This window comes from Balaenoptera acutorostrata, chromosome 1 (genome assembly GCF_949987535.1).
Source record: "Balaenoptera acutorostrata chromosome 1, mBalAcu1.1, whole genome shotgun sequence".
Lineage (NCBI taxonomy): Eukaryota > Metazoa > Chordata > Mammalia > Artiodactyla > Balaenopteridae > Balaenoptera > Balaenoptera acutorostrata.
In genome coordinates, this window is record NC_080064.1 from 7,176,918 (window position 1) to 7,184,922 (window position 8,005).

Here is an 8,005-nt window from a genome sequence, read left to right on the forward strand (position 1 = left end):
CTGAATAATAGTGAGTCGCTGCGGGCCTGAGCCTGGCACGTCCTATTTTCAGAGGAGCGCCTCGCCTCAAAATGTACTTTCATCTGTGGAGAGCGCCTCTAGGGGCAGGGGCGGGTTTCCGGAATCAAGTGCTGTCTTAAAGTCACACCAGGAAGATCCACTGGGAGACACCGACGCATTCCTGCTTCCACCTGCTCCCTTTCCCCTTTCCCTCCCTTTTGCCCTGTGACGGTGGTTTTCAAACTTTTGGATCATGATCCACAGCAGAAAACGCACTTTACGTCATGAGTCAGTGCTCACATTCATGCATGAATCTACGTCTCAAGCAAAAGTTTCATAAAGGAATTCTCACTGAGAATTCAGGATACCTTCTCTAATTTTTATTTTTAAAAATGCTGCTTGTAATTTGCTAAATTGAGTTGATACACAGTTTGAAAAGTGCTGCTGTCATCTGACTTTACCCTGTTGTGTAAGCCGAGGCCCCAGGGTTTGGAAGGGAGCACGCGAGCCCAGCTCACACAGGGGATGCTCATGACCGCGCTGGGACCGGTACCCAGGCTTTCCGTTCCTGCAGCTTCACGCCTCGGACCAGTCCCAGGTGCTGCTACTCCAGCCTCTGCGGTGGGATGCTTGCTTCCTCCGTCACGAGGGAGGGGAGGAGCAGGTGTTGGAGACAAGGTGACCAGAGCCCTGGGGCTTGTGGGAGTGATGACAATGTGCCCTTTACAGAAGGGTGATACGTACCAGGCTCAGTACTAAACGCTTTGCACTGTGTGGCCTTGTTTAATCTTTACGACAATCCTGTGAGGAGGTGGAGGGATCCTGAGTTACCAATGATTTTGAAACTGAAACTGGAGTTGTCTAATGACAACAGGCCAGTTGTTCTAAGCCAGACGTGGACCCCAGGCCTTCAGGGTACTAGACGTGAGCTCCCAGCCACGCTGTGCTGCCACCACCTCCCCAGGGAGCTCGGTGCAGCCGTGGTTCCCAGAACCCAGGCTCTCGGAGCAGACCCCACGTCAGAGGCCCTGTGGGCCTGTGAAAGGCAGCGGGGCCCCTCCTCCCGGAAGCCGGCTCAAATCCCCGTCTCTAGAGCAGGCATTACTACCATTAGCTGTAGGGAAAGAATTTGGGACTTTCCAGGTTGCTGTAAGCTAGATTCTGATTTTGCTCCGGGAGCAAAGTTTTCTGTTAACCACAAGTTTGAAGAGTCCTGTTGACCTGCCCGGCTTGTCACTTCTCTGCAGGCAGTGCTTTCTTCCCAGTCCTGGGCCTCCCGCGGAGCAGCACAACCCAAGCTCTCTGCCAGCGGCCGCTGTTTCAGAATACTCCCTGGAGGGCTGCTGTTCCAGAGCACAGGGCTTGGTCTCCCTGGTCTGGGAGCTTCCTCCTCCCCACTTGTACAGAGAGCTGGGGATGGCGTGACTGACAAAGGGAGGGAGATGCTTCTGCAGAACCTCAAGGGGCAGTTTCCTACAAGTTAGTTTTCAGAAACGAGTTTTTTTTTTTCCCTCGACAAAAATGCATGCAACCTCGCAGGACCAGCTTCTGCGTCAGCTTTACCAGCTCTATTTTTATCCTTAGGAGACGGGCCCTGCGGACCTCAGTCCATTGGTAGAGAAGCTGCCTGGCAGCGTGTCCGTGTCAGAGAATGAGCAAGTCACAGGAAAGGCCAGTGGTGACATGAGGGGGAGTTGGCCGTGGTGGCAGGCCCACGTGATCAGCGCCTGCCTGCCCCGCAAACATAGACTCCGGGGAGCGGGGAGGCCTTGGGAGGCGGCCCGCGTGGCCCGCGTGGCCCACCAGGGGCCGTGCCCTCCCCCCCCGCCCCACCTGCTGAGCTGAAGAGCAGCCCCCTACCCTCAGCCCTCGCACGGCGCTGCTCTGGGCGCCGCAGACCTCGGGGCTGCAGCTGAGCACGTGGCACTCGAGGTGCTCGCTTTGTTCAGGGAGATTTCCATGAGGAGGAGGGTGGTTCCTCCACCCTCATCCGCATTTGGCAGCTGATCAGAGCCTGGGACGAAGAGCTTTCGGAGGCCCCGAGCATTTTGGTTGCAGTCATGGATTCGATCCTCTGATAACCCACCCCTCTGCCCCCGTTGACCGGCCAGTGTCGGCCCAGGTGTCAGCCTGCCGTCCGAGGTCCATCTTCCGTTGGTCACTTGAAGTTTGGGGTTGGGGGCCAGTGTGTGCTTTGTGGTCCTTTGCTGTGTAGTGTCCACGTGAGATGAAAATCCCGCTTCCCACCCTTCCTGCTCTAGAGCAGGCTGCTGCCTCCTGTGTAGATCAGCCTTCGCCGGAGGAAGCCAGCCACACACGCCAGCCTGTGTTCCTGGAGGACATGCGTTTTCCAGGACATCCCGCGACCCTCCTCTAGAGCAGCTCGAGGTGGGGCCGGAGTGAGAAACTCCCAGGATTCCGAGGCTCATTGCGAAGCAAGGCGCAGGCTTAACTAAAGCTGTCAGCACCAGAGAGGAGTAGCCGGAGATTTGAGGAGGCACTTCTGATAGCACAGCAAGCCAGGGAAAATGATCCCTTTGATGAAACTTCGTCTCCAGCCAACTTTCGGGAGCCCATCTGTTTGCAAAGCAGGTCCCCAGGGCTGTGTCTGTGTGTGTGTGACCCATAGAAGGGGAAGGGCGGAGATCTAGATGAAGTATGCTGCTTTTATTCTTGATTCCCAGGATGGTCTTTGTTTAAAACTCTTACCTTCCTCTCAGGTGTTTTAAAGGAAGTCCCTGCATCTTTTGTGTCCCTCCAGCATGGGAAGGGATAAACACGTTTTCATTCACTGAAAGCTGCGTGGAGTCAGTTTCAATGGCTAGTAGCTTTGAAAGTGGAAGTGTAAACAGAACTACATACATTTGTCAGTTTGGGTCTTTAGCTCTACCCCACAGAAGTCTAGAAGGGTCGGTTATAAACGGTATGAGGTACTTGAGTATAAGAGGAAAGGACCCTGGAGTAGCTGGTAATCACGGGCCCCGCTGCATCCACTTCTCTGAGACGTGGCCTGTACAGTCCTCTCCTCCTGGTCCTTCATTTGGGAGAACGGGGTGAGAACGGACACCATGGGCCCTCTGCTGGGTCCAAGAGCCGTGGCTGCCCGTGGCTGAGTGAAGGGCCTCGTTTCCAGCACGTTGGCGCCGTGCTTAGCAGCGGATGCCAGAATGAGACCTAGATTAGGGCGGGGGGTGGGCGTGTGGGCACTGAAATCAGGGCATGTTGCAATCTGGGTCGTGTCCGCGCGTTCTGTCCCGAGCTGGGAAAGCCAGCACAGCACGGACTTTTGTCGGGAGAGAAGAGAGACAGGAAGACTCTTCTCAGAGGACCCGTCTGTTCCCTCGTGTGCTGGGAGACCGCGGACGTGAACACCTCCACCCCCGCCCGCCGCCAATGGCAAGAACGTGCCATGCCTTTCTGCAGAGACAGAAACCGCCCCTGGTGTTTATGGAAATACTGCACACTTTTAACCATGCCTCTGACAGTGAGACGTATTCAGAACAGGGTTTTTTAAGTGCCTTTTTGTATGTCAAATGTACCACTTATTTTTTTTAAACAATGAAATAGTTTTGCCAAAATTCATGCTTTCATTTTCTCTGGGAGATGGAGTGTGACGGCTGTGTGTGTGCTTGGAGCAGGGGGTGGGGAGGGAGACCCAGTTACCCCCGTGCCCATCACAGGTGGGACGTCTGAGCAACCAGCTGGTGTCCACTTGCTTGAGGGCCCCTGGGCTCCTGGGAGAGACAGTGGGGGGCAAGACGACTGGGTCTCATAGGTTCCCAAGCAGTCTGAGGAAAGCTGTCCCCCCAACCCCTGTCAACCTAGCTGGCAGCCCACCGATGGACAGGGCCTCACCCAGAGGATGCTTACCGTGGTGTCTGAGGGGGAGGTCGGGACGGAGCACGTTTGGAAGCAGCAGCGCCTTATGCCATCATTTGTCTTCTCTTGCGTTCTCTGCCTCCACTCCAGCCTGTGTCATGATCCCAGGAACGCAGGGTTCTGGGGGAGTCGAATAAAACTGCAGGACCCCTGGGGGTGCACGAGCCAGGGATTTGTTGGTGGTTGTCCACGGTGTGCGGGACCCAAGCAGACCTGGAGGCCTCACAAGGCGGGGACAGGAGCAGCGTGCACTTCCAGAGGGGGTGGGATCCCGAGGGACCGAGAGGCACAGGTGACAGACACACCCAGAACCCCCCCACCCCCGCTCCCTGGGAAGAAGGGAAGGCCCGTGGGCAGTAATGAAGGCTGGAAACTGAAGGCTGCAGTCACATCCTTGATGGAGCCGTGGCCTGGGAACACACAGAGCACGCACGCCCTCGGGGGTGCTTGTTGGCGCCCAGAGCTGGGGAGCATTCCCGGTTCTCTGCTGATGGCCTCTGGCTGTGCCCTCCTCACTGCCTCTTGAGACAAGACTGGGTCGCAGCTGGTGTCCGTGAAGGCAGAACTGGAGGGTCACTGGTACCCGTTCCTCCTCTGGGGAGCCTCTCTGTACTTGTGTTCTGGGGGGTCCTGGTGGGTCAGGACATCCAATGCCCACAGCTGTCATGATTGGCTCAAGGCGAGCCCGTGGCCCAAGTTGGTCAAATCTGAGTGAATCCAAGGACATGACTGAAGCTACCCCATTTCTCTGGTTGCCTTGGAGCTGCTGACAGCAGACATCTCAGCCCCACTGGGAGCCTGTGACCTAGTGATGAAGCAGAGCAGACCCAAGGATACCACATTCTGGACCATCCCCAGGCCCAGACCGCAGTCATGCCGGGCGTGTGCCGGCCAACTGTTCATTTATAGGTGCCGAAACCAGTTAAAAAGGGGCTGTAACTTGTGATAGAAAACCTCGCAGGTATTGGAGCTGGGAGCTTGGTGAGGTGTTTCAGGAAGCCCAGCAGAAACCCTCCACCACCTGAAAGAAGGTGATTCTGGCCAATCAGGAGGATAGATCTCTGTCTGGGGCCTGGATTTCATCAGTCCAGTGTGGACCAGCTCTGGTTAGCCCAGTGCTATAGAGCTTTGGCTGTTTCCTTATTGCTTGATTTGGACCATTTTCCTGATAGACCAAAGTTTTTGAAAAGCAGAGTCAGAGAGAAGGGCCAAAGGAGAGAGGATGTGAAAATAACTAAAGGAGACATTGGTGGGCAAGCCTGGGAACTGCTGGCCTCGGTGGTCTTCTCCAGAGCCTCCCAGCAGCTCTGTGGACCCACAGCCCGAGCCCTAGAGAGTGTCAGCCCACCTGCCGCAGCTCCCAACACAAGGGGACAGTGTGGCTCTAGCTTCCCCCCACTCCACACCATCCACCCCTCACCCGTCCGGCTGAGGACCAAGCCTGCAGACTCCAGTGTCTCTTGCATTTCGGGTACTTAGTGCCCTGTGGTAAATGTGTGAGTGAATGAAGGGCAATCATGAAAGCAGCAGAGGAAGCATCAGCTGCAGCTGGTAGAGCTCTTGGATGGCCCAGGTGTCGTGGTCCAGGCCGCCTGGACACTTGCTGTGCCCCCTTCTCCTGAAGGACATGCTGAGCAGGACCGTCTGCCTGGAAACGCAGAGAGGTGGCCCCAGCAGCCAGGGCTCGGGACCTGGGGTGAGTCACCAAGAGAGGCTCAGGAGGGTCCACCGGCAGGACCCAAGACGGGCGTGCAGGCCCCAGGCCCGGTGTCTGTGGCTAAGGAGAGGAGAATGGGAGCCGGCACCTCGGAGCAGGAGCTTCTCAGAGCCGGGGCGGCCAGCGGAGAGGCGGGTCAGGACGGGCGGAGAGGCGGGTCAGGGCGGGCGGAGAGGCGGGTCAGGGCGGGCGGAGAGTGAGGCAGGGTGGCAGCCAGACGGGAGCCCGGCCTTGGGTGGTCATCCCTAGGGGAGACTGGATCTCCTGCCTTCACAGGGGGCTGGGGCAGAGGGGGCAATGCAAGGTGGTCCATCCATGTCGGGGGCCAGCGCTTGTCGGCACTAGAGGGATGGGGTGGGAGGCATGACAAAAGCAAGGCAAGGTCTGAGCCCCACACGTGGCGATTTTCCCACGTGCTGCAGGTGGAGAGCAGGGCTGGGAGGTCGGGGCCAGCTGCCGGGCACTGGAGGTGAGGGCCTCGAAGCCCCGGCCCTGCTCATCTGTCCGCCCCCCTGCCTCACCCTCTGCTCTGCCGTCATCTTTCCTGTCCCAACCCCCTGGCTTGTGGGAACCCATCATCACATCTTTTGCTTGAACAAGCATTCTTGGAAATAAAAACATAAAACTAAGCTCATGCTATCAGCGCCCCACCCCGCCCACACACACCTGTTCCATAAACCTTTATTTTTCAATTACAAAAAAAAAAAAGGAAAAATACAGAAACGCGCAAAGACAAGACTACGAACCCATGCAGATTACTTCCACTCAGCATTAACCACTGTAAGATCTTTGCCTGCTGTCTTTTTTTAAGGAAAAACATCACAAATATTTTGGTAAAATAAGGCTTATTTATTATAAGTGAATTCATAGAGTGCCAAGAAGTACACAAATGAATGTTCAAAAAAAAAAAAAATCACTGCAGTCCAGTCCCCTCCACTGCAGAAATTAGCAATATTAGCAAAAGGTGAACCAAAACTCATGTCCTCCTGGAGCCTCATCTGCCCTTTATTTTGGGTGGTCCGTCCGTCCACCCCTCTTCAAGTTCCTCTTTCTCCTCCGTGCCCTCTTCACTAGCAGATTTCTCAGTGGCCTCCACAGCGGTGGCCAACGCAGCCCAGGCGAGAGACCCCGTTTCGCTGATGGCCATCAAGAGGTAACCATCGTCAAGACCTGCCGGCTGACACTGAATCTGGGGGACCAGGGTAGTGTCCGCCGACCCTGAGAGTGAAGCCCTGGTCGGGGGCGGAGGACTCCTGCTTTCACTGCTGTCTTGTCCTCTTCCTTGATTCTCTTTGTGAATTTCATTACGTGGCCCCCAAAGCTGAGGTCTGTCCCGCTTCTCACTGCCAATCAAGAGGGGAGGCAGTTTGGAAAAGGTGAATTTTCTCCAGTCTGGATTTCTATTTACATATAAAAAAGACACCACTAAAAACATAAAATAGAGGAAAGTTGTCCACAGCGCCTGCCACCCTGCCTAGTAATCGTTGTCGTGTCCGGCCACCTCCCTCGCCCACGAGACTCTCATCTCAGCGGTCTCTGTCGTCACAGTTCTGTGTCCTGCTTTATTTCATGCTTATCTCATCGTGAGCATTCTCCACGCGTCCTCATGGTCTTCATACTTTGTTTCCACGCAAGCATGAGATCCATCAACTGATAACATCTTGTTAACGAGTCCTGTCCTCTGTGGTTGAACACTTAGGTTATGTCTGGCTTTTATCTGTTGGAAGACAATGCTGCAACAAAGCGTACTTAGAAGGCAAAAACCCTTTTTATTCTTTTAAAATTACAGAAATGTGAGGTTTAAAAGGACCCGGTACACGTGAACTACTTTGTAATCGATACAATAATTATAACCACAAGAATAATCAATGGCCTAGGAAGGAAAGGAGGGGAGAATCTGAAGACACAGGAGGAGGCTGGAAACCTCTGGGTCAGAAGAGAGACGAGGGAACCATGGGGCTGGCACGGTCACAGGCTGTGTGGGGAGCACGACCCCTGAAAGAGAAGTGAGAAGAGGCTGCAGACCAGGGCGCCAGGCCCCAAAATCCTCCTTCAAGAGTTCTTGAGCCCCTGGTGCTACACTTTGGGTTTCCAAGCCCCTGGATTCCCAGGCCACGTGATACTTTGTTGCTGAATGGTGGCCATCACTTGCTATTTTAACCCAGACTCCTTTGGTCGCAAATGACAGAAACTCATCTCAAACTAGATCTGAAAGAAGAAGGAAGTGCCCGGCTCCTCTCCTTGGAAAGCCCAGGGTGGGAGCAGCTTCAGCCGGGCTGGACTCAGGGAAGTCAGCCCGTGTCGCCAGGAAGCTGTTAGGCTCTCCTTTCATTAGGGCTGCCAGATTTAGCAAATAAATCTACAAGACGCCCAGTTAAGGTTGAGTTTCAGGTAAAGAACAAATACGAT

The 8,005-nt window shown here is 55.1% G+C and overlaps 1 protein-coding gene across 1 annotated transcript in view; it reads left to right on the forward strand.

The window, feature by feature from the left end:
• Positions 1–3,578, forward strand: part of H6PD (hexose-6-phosphate dehydrogenase/glucose 1-dehydrogenase) — a 40,562-nt gene extending 36,984 nt beyond the window's left edge. The window contains exon 7 of the transcript XR_009008589.1: positions 1,585–3,578. The gene's annotated coding sequence lies outside the window, so the exon portion shown is untranslated. The remainder of the gene's footprint in view (positions 1–1,584) is intronic.
• Positions 3,579–8,005: the final 4,427 nt, after the last annotated feature.